We start from the raw sequence: 14781 nt of genomic DNA on the forward strand, positions 1-14781 counted from the left end.
TTTTTTTTTTTTTAAATTTTCAATGCTTCTGAAGTGCTGCGGGTTCTTAGATCTGATGTAGTTTTTGTGGGTGGTGAGGATGGAAGGACAGACTGGTTATTAGAGAAATGGTTGAGGTATGTCACTTTCCTGCCATTATCTTTATCATTGTGAAAGGGTTTTAGTGAGTGGCTAGAAATATCTATTGAGTACTTTTTCTTTTATTTTTTTCTTCATAAGACACAGCCTTAGAGTCATTTTCTCCCTCAAATGATCATGTCTTTAGGTTACACCAAGTAGATACACTCTAAGTGAAGGTAAAGTAGTCATTGGAAAACTTTAATCCCCTTGTCTAAAAAGTCCAGTTCTGAAGGCGAGACTGTGGAGCAGGGTGTATACATGAGCTTGTAGAATGGAGGTGGGGCCGGTCTGTGGCGGGCCACATGGGTGGGAGGACGTTGGACCTGGAAACTTCAGATACCTCTTGATTCAAGAACACTTCTCTTCTGTTTTTTTCAATCATTTCGTCTAGCCTAATTTTTTTGTTTGAGACAAACTGTGAGATAATTTCATACACAGTTTTCTTTTCCATTTCTTTCATGTATTGTTTCCTTATCTTAAAGACAGGGTCTCACTATGTAGCCTAACTGCCTAGACCTCCCTTTGTAGACAAGGCTGGCTTTGGATTCACAGAGGTGTATCTGCTTCTGCTCAGAGTCCTTGGATTAAGGGCAGGCACCACCAAACCAAGCTACATCTCTTACTGATGGCACATGTTTGTTTTTTAACCTCAAAAGTTTTAGTGCTAAGGTATACCCATTTTCTTTACACCAGGGAAATAAGATGCAGGGATAGAAAATTGCTGGCCCTTTTCCTTGTGTCCTTGTGACAACTCCCCCCACATTCTGACCTTAGGATCCACTTAACTCTAATTTCATAAGATTTTCAGATTGTCAGAAACGGTTTTCTTCAACAAAGTGAAAATATTTTAAACTGTGGTGACAGTCAATTTTAACATCAGTTTGTTTGGATTGGAATTAAGATAGCATCGGAAATGAAAGATTATATAACTGATTGTGGCTACTCACTTGGGTTTTAGCCAGGAAAACAAACTTGATGTGGTGCACTCTCCTCCACGTGGAAGATACTAAGGAGGGTGTTCAGTACCTCAGTTGGCTACCACAGTTTGTCTCTCTGTAGCATCTGCTGTGTGGTTGCTTACTCTGTTCTAATATTAAGCTCTCTGGTGGTCCTAGCTGGCACAATGTGATCACCTGATGAGCCTCTTCTTAGTACCTGACTCTGGACATTTTTCCATAGCTAATACCTAGCATGGTGCCTGCTATGCAGAGACTGCAGAGCAAAGTGTCCTGTGTCTTCTTCAACAGCAGCGGGTTTTGGCCTTCCTGATACTATGACCCTTTAATACAGTTCCTCATGTGTGGTGACCCCCACCATAAAATCATTTCATAGCTGTAATTTTGCTACTGTTATAAATCATAATGTAAATATCTGTGTTTTCCTTAGGCGACCCCAATGAAAGGGTTGTTTGACCTCAAAGGGGTCACAACCCATAGTTTTGAGAACCACTGTTTTAGGGAGCTGTCAACAGACACCTGTTTATATCAAGTGGGGCACTGAAAGTGGAACCAAGAATTGATGCCACCTAAGTCTAGCTGGTCCACTGGGGTTCCTTATTGGAGCACAGGCAACTCAAAGGCCACCTGCCACACTGAAAGCCCACTAGCACGGTGACAGAATCTAGAGAGCCTTAACGCACACAGCTCACAGGCAGTCACTAGCACGGTGACAGAATCTAGAGAGCCTTAACGCACACAGCTCACAGGCACTGAGCCTGAGCCTGCTCTCCCTGTCAGCTGGTGGTTATTTGTGTAATGCTGGAGCAGGGCTTTGCAAATCCTCCAGGTCCCTTATGCTTTTTGAGTTTCATTAGCTGCATCTTACCAGCTCCCTCCTACCTTTGCAGAGTAAACGTTTCAATTGGGAGGAAACAGCCACACACGATCCTTGAATCAAAAGGTCCACACACAGAGATTTTTAGCACATACAATCATTTTCACGTCTCTTATCTGTTTATCTTAACAAGATTGATTTTCCCTTGGGAATTTTACTTGCTTTGTGTAACATTGGCCTGGTGGAGAGGCTAGTTGGATGGAATTGGACCTAATGACTTAGCAGGGGGAGTTTAACATAGGTTATAAGTGCTGGTCTGAATATGGTCTGATGTGAGAGAGGAGGCTTCAGGCAGAACAGTGTCTGAGCACTGGAGAGGACACTGAAGTTCACTTTTAGTGAGAGGCAGTTGCTAGCCGTAGACTTGAAGCATGACCAGGGAGGCATGGTTGCAGTCAGCTTCAGGAAGAAACCCTGCACAGTGACGTGCATGCTGGAAGTGGTGGCAGCCTGGGACTAGCTGTGGTGAATACCGTTTGTCCCAGCACTTGACAGGCAGGTAAGGCTGATCTTTGTGGGTCCAAGATCAACCTGATTTACCTAGGCCAGCCAGGGTCACACAGCAAAGGAAGTAAGTTTGGAAAAGGAGGCGTAAGGGAGCAAGTTGGCAGAGCCATCCTTTTGGGAGACCAGTAAGAAGACTGGGAGGAGTTCTTTCCCCTTAAAGTCCACAGGGTCCTCAGGAGGGGGCGTGGGCACGGCTGACCCCAGGAGAGTGGCAGCCATGGCCTAGGCTGAGCACATTGCTCTAGGGGCTGCACTAACCTCTCTGGCTCCTTAGCATTGTTTTAAGTCACAGTGGTGTGTACTCAGGACACTGCTCAGCATCCTTCATCACCCCCAACCCGAGGGACAAGGTATTCCAGTTTGTTCAGTAAATATTTTCACAACATAGTACGTAAGTATTCCAACACTTAGAGGATTATGAAAATTACACCAGACTCGCAGGGCATGTGATTGTCTTTTTTTTTTCCCCCTGAGGTTGCTTAGTGGATTAAGGAAACAGAAATGAGGCCAAGTTCCTTTGTAGGGGGTAGGGTGGGAATTGGGAGAAAGCTGTTTTACAGTGGAAGGTATCCCAGAACCTGTTAAGGTGGCATTATGCTGCTGATTCAGCCGAAACCTAATGATTGTTTATAGAAATTATAGAAACCCTTGATAAGATCACATTGACAGATGCGGGTAAGTACTTTCAAAGATGGGTTTTATGCACAGCTCAACTGTGTGGCTGCTGCTGCTTCTTTTTTTCCCCCCCTCTTACTGTGATGATCCCAAGGACCCTGTCAGATTGTGATGCCAGGCATGGGGAAACTGTGCAATCTTGCATAAAACTCAATTACTGCTGCTAAATAGTTGCTGTCAGCTCTTAATAAAGTCCTCTCACTATTTAAAAGTTAAGACATTTTATTCTCTCCCTATCCTACTGGGAGGTGTAAATATATAATTAAGTTTGGATGTAATTAATCACTTTCAAGTTGTTTGTTCCAAGCTTTCAAGTTTAAACCACCTTAAATCCCATTTTGATTAAATCATGGTCAGCTCATGTTTGCTAGGATGCCGGGTGTAAGGTGAGGTCATGAGTTACCCAGTTCATGATGTTTTCTCTAAGGACATATTTATCCTCTGTTATATACCGTCTAGGGGACCAGTGGTTACACTTCTGCCTGCTGTTCCTTGTCTTCACTTTTGGCTCAATTTTGCTTTCCTTCACTCTTTTAAATCACTGTCTGGACACTGGATACTGCATTTGGAGTATTTATCCCAATAGAGCTCCGTGGGAGTGGGTCTGTTCCATCCCTGATGGATCACTTTGATCCCATTGAGGCTATGTTATGTGGATTTGCTTCTGTCTCACCCTTCGTGCTGGCAGATGGCTCACATGGCCAAGATGTGACCCTCCAGAGGACTGCTGTGAAGTGTGAGGGCTGACAAAGCCTGGGATGTTTTTATCTAGCCCCTCTATTCTGGCAGATTTGAGTTCTAAAGAGGAACTAACTGTCCAGTCTTTGAAGCCATCCAACTCCTCCTCTTGGGTCTCCTATTCTCATCTTCAGCACAGTCAGAAGCCATTGAAGGGGAAGTATTTACACAGAGTAGTGTTCAGACTTTGGGCTCCTCCTTTCAGGTCTCTGTCTTTTCTAAAGTTTTGCCTTTCAAATTCCATTTATCGCCATGGCTCCTGGTGCCCCTACCCTGACTCTGTTAGACGTCCACTGCCAATTGCCTTTTTCTGTAGCGCTGCATGAACTGCATGTGGAGTAGCCTGCAGAGGGAGAGCAGCTAACTGTCGGACTCTCACTTTGCCTCTGTACCCTCTCAAGTCCTGTGGTCCTTGTAGTTTTCTCTAGTGCTTTTAATACTTCATCTTGACTTGATAATTGTTATGAACAAGAAAGTTGCTCTGATGTGATTGCTGCTGTTCGTAAGGGTGCAGATTGGAATCGTGAAGGGTCCTTCACCATCGCCTGCTGTGGATCCTGCCGTGAATGAGGTGCCTAGCACAGTATTGGAAAAGAGAGGAAAAGGCACGTGCAAAGCCACACAGTTGCAGAGGTTCCTGAGGATGGCTGCTTGCTCCTGGGAAACTCTAGTTTGTATCTAAAAATTACATTTTTAAGTGCATGATGATGGATGCAAAATGTTATAAAATACAAGCTGTATCACATTTTATCCAAACCTTGTTGCTAGCTGCAGTAAACATTAGCAACTAAGTATTTTCCTTGCCAGGATTAGGAGTGATGTTGGTGGTCCAGGCATCTGAAATCCATCCAAGAAAACTGGGCGGGTTGCCTTCATTGTCCTCCTAACACAGTTACGTATCATAACGGAGATCAGAGGAGCTGGAGTCCCCCAGGACTCAGCTCTCCACGGAGGCCCAAGCCTAGTGCTGTGCCATGGTGGTGGTCTCAGAAGGGTGTGTGCCATTGTGGGCAGCTCAGCATTAGTCTCTTTCATCACCTTCTCCTGGGTGCATGCACTGCTCTGAAGGGGAGCTGAGGATCAGAGGCATGGAGCAGACTGTCCACTGGCCAACCGCTGCTAGGCTGGCCCTGCCAGCTCGGTTCCTTCATGTTGGGTGCCCTCGTTACCAGAACATCATGTATGCGTAGGTTCTGGAAGGCGATAGCAGAATCAGCCATACTTCTGTAGTGTCTTCATTTTTTTTCTATACCCTCTTTTTAGCATCTTTCAGACATTAAATGAAGAGTGGTATCTTTGGCTTATTTAAAACTTTTCAGTTAGGTAAGGTTTCTTTTCTTTTTCTTAGAGTGGTGGTTAAGAATGACTAACTTGGAGAGTTACTGATTGTACAGGCGGAGCGGTGGCTCAGTGGTTAGAAGCACAGCTGCTTTGCAGAGGACTCAAGTTTGGTTTCAAGTACCCACATGGTGGCTCTCAACTATCTGTAACTCCAGTTCTAGGGGACCTGAAGCCATCTCAGGTCTCTGAGGCTACCAGGCTTGCAGGTGCTACACAGATACAGAGAAGCAAAACACACCCCCCACCCCAATAAAGTAAAAATAAACACATCTTGAAAAACCAAAGAGTGACTTACTGCTGTCTGCCTGTGTGTACCACAGGCAACGCCACATGCACTGCTCAAGTCCCTGGTGCTATTTGCAGTTAATTGATATTGTTATATTACTACTTTCTTCTTTGGAGAGTCACCCAACTGTTACCAGTCAACGAGATGACTTATAGCAGTCCCGAGCTGCCCTGCAGGGCTGTTGTGAGATCAGGCGGGAAATAAAGTCAGGCAGGAAATAACTGAATCTAGTATGGTCTGTTCCGAGCGAGCTGGGGCTACGGTGATTGGGGAGAGCCACAGCCTCAGGTGTGGAAGTTCAGGGCACTGCCTGAAAACTCACCCAGTTCAAACTATCAAAGTCAGTGCAAAAGATGGTGAAAAATCCTAACAGTCTAAACGAGGAGGTTAGCAATACCCATTATCGCCTTTGTCTCAGGCTCCAGTGTGGCTCAGCCTGGCGCTTGTGAGTGGATTAAGTCTTGGAAGAGTCCCGTCTGGTAACACGCAGAGAACATGGGTTTCTATGCCAGGTAGACTCGAGTCTGAGCCTACTTCCTGCTAGCAATCAGAACTTTGGCCGTGTAGTGGCTCAGTGCCAGCTGACTGTTGTTCTGGACCAAGCTCTGCCATCAGTTTAGCTGTTTATATGAAATGCATGTTAAATTCTTGCTTTACCAGTCAGTGTATGGATTCTCAGAGAGTTTAGATAATTTGCCCAAGATCTTAAAACTTTCTTTTTTAACTGATTCAAGATGAGCTCTTGAAAAGTGTGCTGTCATTTGTCTCAGTTTACCTATCAATAAAATGGGACCAAATTGTATATAAAACTGAAAGCTCAAACAAAACTGCCCTGGAAGGAAGTGTGAAACATTTGAAAATATATGACTACTAGATATGATTAAATCCCTGCTTTTATTAATTAAAATGTATGTATTTGCTTACTCATTTTTATGTGTGGGCATGCATGTGCTGTGTGTGTCGTGTACACTGAGGTCAGAGCACAACTTGCAGGAGCCAGTTCTTTCCCATCATGTGGATCCCAGGGCCTCAGCTCAGGTTGTCAGGTTTGGCAGCAAGCACCTTTATCTGCTGTGCCTATTTTCTGGCCTTTCAGTGCCTGATTTGAAAGTAGAAATAGTGGTTTTTGGTAGGCCTCAGCATCTCACTTAACCATTTATTACTGTCTTTTAGCTAGCCTAGGTTACATTGGTGAGCCTCTACTAGTGGTGCTTTTGATGCAGATGAAATATAAGAGAAAGGCAGTGGAATGGGGGATGGAAAGTATTGTTTGTGACTGAGCTTTTCAGTAGAGAAAACAAAAACAAACAAAACCCCTTGAACCTCCCCATTTCCTGACTGGGACTGGCAGGTCCAGAACAGTTTTATACAGCCGTGACACTGAGACGGTGAAGCCCAGTGGCTTCTGGGATGTTGCTGCCAACACAGAACTACTTGTTAAGCATGGCACTTGGTGCTTGCACATGAATTCCCTATGCACACTGATGTGCCCATCAAGGCTGTACCTGCCGTTCCGAAGCGAGTCTTATTCACGTGGTCCTTTGAGAGTCCTTTAAGCTGTGAGTGTGTCGGAAGAGTCTTTCATTAGAGTCTTGACCACAGTTTCTTGTCAGCACATAGTGAGAGAGTCCCCATGCACTTTCCAGGTCCTCTCTATGCTTTAGGGAAGTGGAAGGCCATCGGAGGCTCTGCTTGAATCCCTCTGCCTGTCTTGGGTAGCTGCCAATAAACTAAATCAATTAATTTTGGCTCACAAAGCTGGCATTAATAGATTGGAATTTAGCTCAGCTTCTTTGAACACAGCCTCCAGGTTAACCATAATCCTGTGTAAAGTTGTTCATTGTTCAATTGTAGCCTGTCAGCACCATCACTTCATGTAGGAATTCTGCATCCCCCCCCACTTCTCTTCCCTGGGGAGCAGAATGAGAAATATTTCTCTTCTAGAGAGGCTTAATTAAATTCTTCATTTTAGGTTTGCCTGTATTTGTCCTTAATCAAAGTTGAATGGAAATAAAATTATGCAGAGATTTCCAAGCTTATTTTTGATAAAATAGCATAAATATGTGGGCATGATAGACCCTTTCCTCAGTGCTCAGGGGTTGGAATTCCCAGGAAAGAAGCCGAGTGTCTCATCTCCCCTTGTTGCATGCACACATATCCATGAATGAGTGTGTGTGCATGTGCTCATGTATTAGGAGACTGTTGTTTCCATGTTTTTGTATAATTTGAGTTCTATTTTATATCCAACTGAAATGCAAGGTAAATTAATATTTCTCTTCAATTTTACTACACTTTTTACGTCTTATTTGTTTACTTTTAGTGACCTCCCTGATGCAGGCAGTCATCTGGGTCTAAGGTCCTGGGGGAGGAACATCAGGCTTCCCCTTCTGGTGCCATAGCTTCTGTTTAATATGCTCCTTTCAGAAGTAGCCCACATGGTCTTTATGAGAAGGACTTTAGGAAAGAAGAGCTACGGAATCGCAGCCTTCCACCCACTTCCCCTCATGTAGGAAGAGAAAGTTCACGAGAATATCGCCTGCCTTGGACTCTGAGTGGTACCAGAGCCTTTAATTCCAGTCTCCTGTTCCACAGAGGTGCTTCCTCTGCTTGACTGCTCGCACTTCTCAGTATCTCTGTCACACAAGGCAACCACAGACTGTTTTATCGAACACGAACACGCCATGTCCCCCATAGGATGGCAAGGACTTGGAGGACTGTCGCCATACATGCCAGAGGCTTCCCTTCTGCTGGGTCGTCTGAATAGACCCAAAAGCCCCAAATATGTCTCCATCTTGATTGCTTTTTCTGTCTAAATTCTAGTTCATGTAATGTTTTACTGAGCCAGTATGTGGATCAGTCGGGTTTCAAGCGACAGTTACGTGGTTTGGAGAAATATCCCTACAGCACATGTTAGCAATGAGTGTGTGGAAGTGGAATGCCCAGCATGAGAGGCTGGGGAAAGGGCCCAGGCACAGGAAGAGAGGGCAGCTGGCAGCAATTACCTTCTTTCCCTGGACTTTCTGATTCATGTGTTGCTAGACAGAGTAGCTAGGTAGCTTGTGGCTGCAATAGGCAAGAAACTCAGAGTTCGAGAATCTTGGAAGCCAAGAAAAAGAATGGGTTTGTGTAGAGGGAGTGAAATAAGAGCAGAGACAGCGCCTGGGCGTTCCGCATGGGCTACACAGTTCTCTCTGTTAGCCGAGAGGCCAGGTATCTCAGTCATGTCTCCTGCCCCGCATCTCATTGGCCAGGTTCAATTCATTTTAGGGATCCGGAGTGAGTGGGTATCTGTTAGCCAAGTCTTCGGTTACCCCAAATTAGCTCATGTCCTTTACTGCTTGTTTCCTCTAATTATATAGTACATATCCAAACCCCCAATTATCCAGAATAGACCAGGCTGCCTGCTCAGTGTGGAAAACATTTGACAGTGGTTATGATTTTCTTGCCTAGACCTTGGCAGTGTCTTCGTACCTCAACCTCCTGGCCCTTTAAGATTGTGAAACCCTGGTGCTTGTGCAAGTCAGGCACATCTCCTTGAGGGATTTCTTCATTGGGCAGCTTGGCCCTTTGAAACCTTAGTCATTCTGAGGAGTACCCAAAGAACCTCCTTGAGTCTCATTTTTCTGCCATGGCCCTATTTGTATATAATATTTGTGGTGTCTGACTCTTGGTCTCTTATTGCCGAAACTCATGCCTGTGAATGTCTAGGTCACTCCTTAAAACTGGACAGCCCTTGATTACTAATGAAAAGTGACTCATTTCCTTCCAGGCAAAGACTGGCACTGACTGTCAGAGTTCGTAAGATGCCTCTGCACACAGCTCAGTGATGAGCTTTACATAGTCCTTCTAAGTTGGTACTGGTGGTGGTTTGTTTTGGAGACAAGATCTCTGTCCATTAACCCTGCCTGGAACTTACTGTGTAGAATAAGCTGGCTTTGAACGGAGAGATCCACTGGTCTGTTCCTCTGCTGGGATTAAAGGCCTGTACCACCACACCTGGCTCCTCAGGTTTTATAGGAGTTAATGACAACATCATTGAGATCTGCGGAGCGAGCAGGAGAGGCCTTCATGCTGAGTTGAAGGGATGCCTGAAAATGAGTTCAGGAGAAAGGTCCTCCACAGATTTACCTAAGTCTTGATTTCCTGTTAGGGTTTCTTCCCAGACCACTGTCTCTCACTCACATGTCAGCCATTAAAATGTTTCCTGTGACTTAAGGCATGAGATGCCTACCGTCATGCCATTCTGTGCTGAAGAAAGCAGGCTGCCACACTGCCATGGGTCTTTGGGGAACATGCTAAGGCCTGGAAGGGAACAGAGAGGTCCTTTGGTCTCTGGATTTCCTCTTGGTGCCCTTATTATTTGAATACATTGTTAGTTCTGTTTCTCTTGGTCTCTGCCTCCTTGTTTCCTGTGAGGGCTTAGCTCAAAGTGAGACCTGAGCAACAGTTCATTTACATAAGCATCCACAGGCCCTTTGGAGGGATGGTTAGGCTCCATGAAGGGTGTGATTCTTGCCTAACAAGTGTGACTAGGAATCCTTACATCCTGGGGTCAAAGGGTGCTGAAGGAGTTAAGTGTCACTATTGAGGTCACCACATTTAGGAGGAGGGTAAAGGCACCTTAGAGTCTTTCCTACTCATTGTGATTTATATATGGCGAGCTGATGCAGAATACAATGGAGTGAATTACTTTGTGTTAGATGGCTGACTGGAATATAGACAGGGATTCAGTTATTTCTCTTGACCTCATTAGGAAAGCTGGACATCTTATCTTCTTTTTTCTTCATGGTAGCAACCCTTTAAGAACTGATGTGGCCAGGCGATGGTGGCGCACACCTTTAATCCCAGCACTTGGGAGGCAGAGGCAGGCGGATTTCTGAGTTCAAGGCCAGCCTGGTCTACAGAGTGAGTTCCAGGACAGCTGGGGCTACACAGAGAATCCCTGTCTCGAAAAACCAAAAAAAAAAAAAAGAACTGATGTGGATAAACATATATATTATCATGGAAGCAGAACTTAAAAACAAAAAATTTAGGTTTTTGTGGAACAGTTTGAAAGAATAGGCATTTTAATTTTTTAAAGCCCAGTGAATCCAAACAATGTGGAGATCATAGCTCTCAGTGAGGTGTGTGTCCCTGGAACTCCAGAGCTGTAAACTGAACTGAGGAACCTGTACAATTTCAAAGCAACTGTTGGAGATAGTTTGGTCCAGCATCTTACTTTTAGAAAAGGTTTATTTTTATGTTATGTATCAGAGTGCTTTGCCTGCATGTGTGAATGTACTCCACATGTGTGCTTGGGGCTCTTGGAAGGCCAGAAGAGGGCATCCGATTCCCTGGAGGCAGCCTTACAGAGGGTTGTGAGCTGCCAGGTGAGTGCCAGGAACTGAATTCTGGTCCTCTGCAAGAGCAGCAAGTGCTCATAACCACTGAGCCATCTGTCCAGAACCAAGCATCTTATTTTTATCACAAGGAAGACCGAGGATCAGACAGGTAAAGTGATTTGTTCAAGATAACATGTCCAGCAGCAGAGCCAAGGCTAGTCTGAGGAAAGGGCTGTGGGTCAGCAACTTTACCAGAAAGATCTGTGGCCGTCCTGAAGCCTGTGGCAAGACCATGTGCTAATTACACTTTAATATTCATTCAGATAGACAAAAAGTCACAATCTTAGACACACATGGTTATGTACATTTACACATGTTTATTTTATACGTGACAGACTTGGATGTGCGTGTCTACACACACGTGCGTGCACTTGTGAGTGCACCCATCCCTCGGAGTCTCCTGAAGAACCGACTTGAAGGCCACAGTGTTTTCAGTGGTGCGCTGAGGAGAGTGTAGGTCCGTCTGCAGTGGTTCTGCCCGCGTGTCTAGTCAGTGACGCACCTCTCCAGAAATGGTGTCTACACCATTTGTGGCACACCGTTTGTGGCGTGTGTCACAGTTTCCGCTGTAGACTGACTGCTTACACGTGGGAGATTGTACTTGGGCTCTAACTGGAAGCGTAGATTCATCCTGGGCCACTACAGCTCAGGCTTTGCTCTGCTTATCGCTCTGTCCCTAAAAATGTCTCTTCACTTGCCATTGCCTTTGCTTTGGGCACAGTGGAGTGATAAGTTCAGCATGTCTGTTTTATGTCTAGTTTCTGTAGTATGAAAAGCTACTATAAAGTCTCAGATAATTTTTACTCCCAATAATTCATATCTCTTCCCCCCCATTAGGCCGTGGCCCTGTTTTTAAGAGGAGTAGTGGTCAATAGATGCCACATTAGGATTAGGAACCATAGTTACTTTGTAAATGGCCATTGTGTGTGTGTGTGTGTGTGTGTGTGTGTGTGTGTGTGTGTGTATTTTGGTGTTGGCAGCCCTTGTCAAATGCTCTACCCCTGAGCTACGCTCCCTGTCTTTGTATTCCATTTTCTCTATACAGATGGTGTGGCGTTGGGCTGTCTTTCTGAAATTAAACATACTTCCTAGTAACTGCTTCTCAAGTGGCCTGGTTTCTATAACCCTGTTGTATTTTTCTCCTTCTCTTTCTTTTGCTCTGGCCTTGGGAGTTAAACCTAGGGCCTCACACATGGGGCTCAAGGGTTCTATCAACTGAGTATTATCTTTAGCAGAAACGGCTTTATTTGCAGTGACCAAGAGTTTACCAAACTGGAAGCCTTTACGGTGTCAGTGGTGTCCTGCCCTCAGAGCAAGTGCCAACAGACTTCCCTAAAATGCTAGAGAGCTCCTCTTTTAGGCCAAGAGTCAAGCTGACAGTTCTGTGTCGCTTTATGCCCATTTTAAATGCCACCGGTGACAGTTCCTGAGCTGATGATCCAAACATCGATGGTGGAGTGTGCCAGCCCACCTTAGGGCTCAGGAGACATTGGAGAGCTTCCTGTTTTCCCAGGAGAAGTGCAGATGCCAGAAGAGCCGCTGTTTCTGGTGTTTGTTCTTGTTTTAACGTACTTGAAGCTGAGGAGCTGGGATCACAGCAGTGAACTACCCTTGATTCCTCTGCCGCCCGCTTCTGGTCTGTGCCATCTCTAGCTGAGACGGTGTGCACTAGTTGCAGCCAGAGTTTCTACTAAGTCAGTGAGGGACATCATTCAAAGAAGTGAACATCACACATTTTTCTTTGGCAAATAATTGTTCTCATTACCATCGAAGTAATAAATGTTAGTTGGTGTAAAAGTTATCATTTGTGTGGATGAGTTTTGGGGTTGGGTGTTGTGACAGGGGTGGTTTAAATAATCATGTTGGCTCTTAAAAGCATCTTGAGAGGTGTGCAGGTAGGTCTGGCAGAGCTGGTGCATGCTGGTGCCTACTTCTGGGCACAGCAATGCAGCGTGAGCCACTTACATAGGCACTGCAGTCTCTGCTGTATGTGACAGGCAGAGGGTTTGTGTACAGCAGACCTGCACGATGAAAGCTGAGTAACTTTATATATGTTCTTAGGAAAATGTGATTTAAAGAAAAATCTATGCCATATGGGGTAAGACAGCTTTGAAAAGTCTTTGGTTTACGAAGGTTAAGAGGTAGGTGCTTTGTGTATCAAGAATCTTAATTAGCTTAAAGATCCTTTAGGTAAATAGCTCAACTCAATGGTTCCCAAACTTCTAGTGTAATTGAAGTCTGGAGTCTTTACGTTGTAAAGATTATGTGGACCCTTGCATCTTGCCCTTTGGCATCTGTTAAGCATGTGAGCACTGAACAGCTGAATGACTTCCATATGCTAGTCACTATGTTTGGCACATAGGATATAGTCGAGAATCATTCTTGTCTATTAGAGAAAATAAATAATTGTAGTAAAGGTTAATGCACTGTGTCAGATTTATGGGAACATAAAGTGGGGATGTCCCTTCCAAGCCTTCTCTTTCCCTTTCTCTCCTCCCCCTTCCCCTTTCTTCTCCTTCCTGTAGCTTCCCCTCCTCCTCTCCTTTTTGGGGGTAGGGACAGGGTCTTATTGCCTGAGCCTCCCCAGTGTGCTTATAGGCAGCATGGGGGTGTCCAGCAGGAAATCACGTTTAGGCAGAGGCTTGGAGGAATTTTAGGGCATGGTCGTGACAGAGGGTGAAGACAGTGGAGCTCTGTGACTGGCGTGTGCACAGGTCTGGCAGAAGATGTGTTGAATTGTAGCATGCATGTTTGAGCTGGAGGAAGCTGAGTACAGAGAAAGGACAGTGCATGAAGGAAAGCTACATTGAAACTGTTGTTTCAACACAATGCACCAGGTCAAAGTCTACTAGGAATTCAGGAACATTCCCAGGGCTTGGGAATGGTGCACAGTGCTTGAGCCAAAGCACAAGCAAGGTCTACCTCCATCGGCAGTAATGTAGAAGTCACCCAAGTAGACTGCTAGGTTAATCTTAACAGTATCTGATATACATTCAAGTGTGGACAAGTACAGCTTAGTGGTGTAAGGGGTGCTTGTCAGGATTACAGATCCTTGCATGCTTCCACAGCACAGCAGAGAGCAGGCCTCTTCTCGCACACAGTTTGTCTGTTATGCTGAAGGTGCTTTCTGTGAACTCATCTGATGAGAGCCGGTCTGTGGTGTTTTAGTCACATTTGAATATTTTTTTCAGGGTCCAGGGCATATGGTAAAGGACTGATTATGTACAGAAAGACATAGGAAAAAGCCATCTTCTGCTACAGCAAGGACACAAGCCTCAGCACTGTGTATCCCAGTTCAAGGCTGCTGAAGAGCCTGGGCACTCAGCTCGGTCTCAGAGCTCTGATGAATGAGCTGAGACTGTCAACTGCAAGATAAGGGCGCTCACAACGTTCCCATGTAAATAAAGCATGCGTTCCCATCGCCTCCCTACTCCAGCCTCCGACAGAGTTGCTGTGAATGAGTGGGTGTGAGGCCGTGCCTCAGCCTCTTCACTCTGGATGTGTTAGCACCAGTGTGCTTATTGCTTTATTCAGATGAGGGGGTGGAAAACCTGAGCACCTGTGAACCAAGCGAGGTGGGGCTCCAGAAGACAAGCCCCAGCCTCCCAGCTCCCTCGTTGGTTTTTTCCTGTGGGAAACTTTTAATTTGGAAGCATTCAGCTAATGTGGGAATCAAGATTAACATTTTCTGAAATACTTGTACAAGAAAGGCAGAAATGTGCTGTCCAGGAAGCAGATTTACATAGTAGAAAAAATGCCTGCCTTGCAGTGTTTGGTAGTCTTTGTGTGTCAGATGTGACTGTGTGTGTGTGTGTGTGTGTGTGTGTGTATGAGAGAGGGAGAGGGAGGCAGGGAGGGAGGGAGAGGGAGAGAGAGAGAGAGAGAGAGAGAGAGAGAGAG

At 45.3% G+C, this 14781-nt stretch overlaps 1 protein-coding gene across 1 annotated transcript in view; it reads left to right on the top strand.

Moving 5' to 3' along the window:
- Notch2 (notch receptor 2) overlaps positions 1–14781 on the top strand; it is a 142163-nt gene that overhangs the window by 37388 nt on the left and 89994 nt on the right. The gene's annotated exons all lie outside the window — the stretch shown is intronic.

The sequence above is a fragment of the Mastomys coucha genome, unplaced genomic scaffold (assembly GCF_008632895.1).
Source record: "Mastomys coucha isolate ucsf_1 unplaced genomic scaffold, UCSF_Mcou_1 pScaffold16, whole genome shotgun sequence".
In the NCBI taxonomy this organism is placed as follows: Eukaryota; Metazoa; Chordata; class Mammalia; order Rodentia; family Muridae; genus Mastomys; species Mastomys coucha.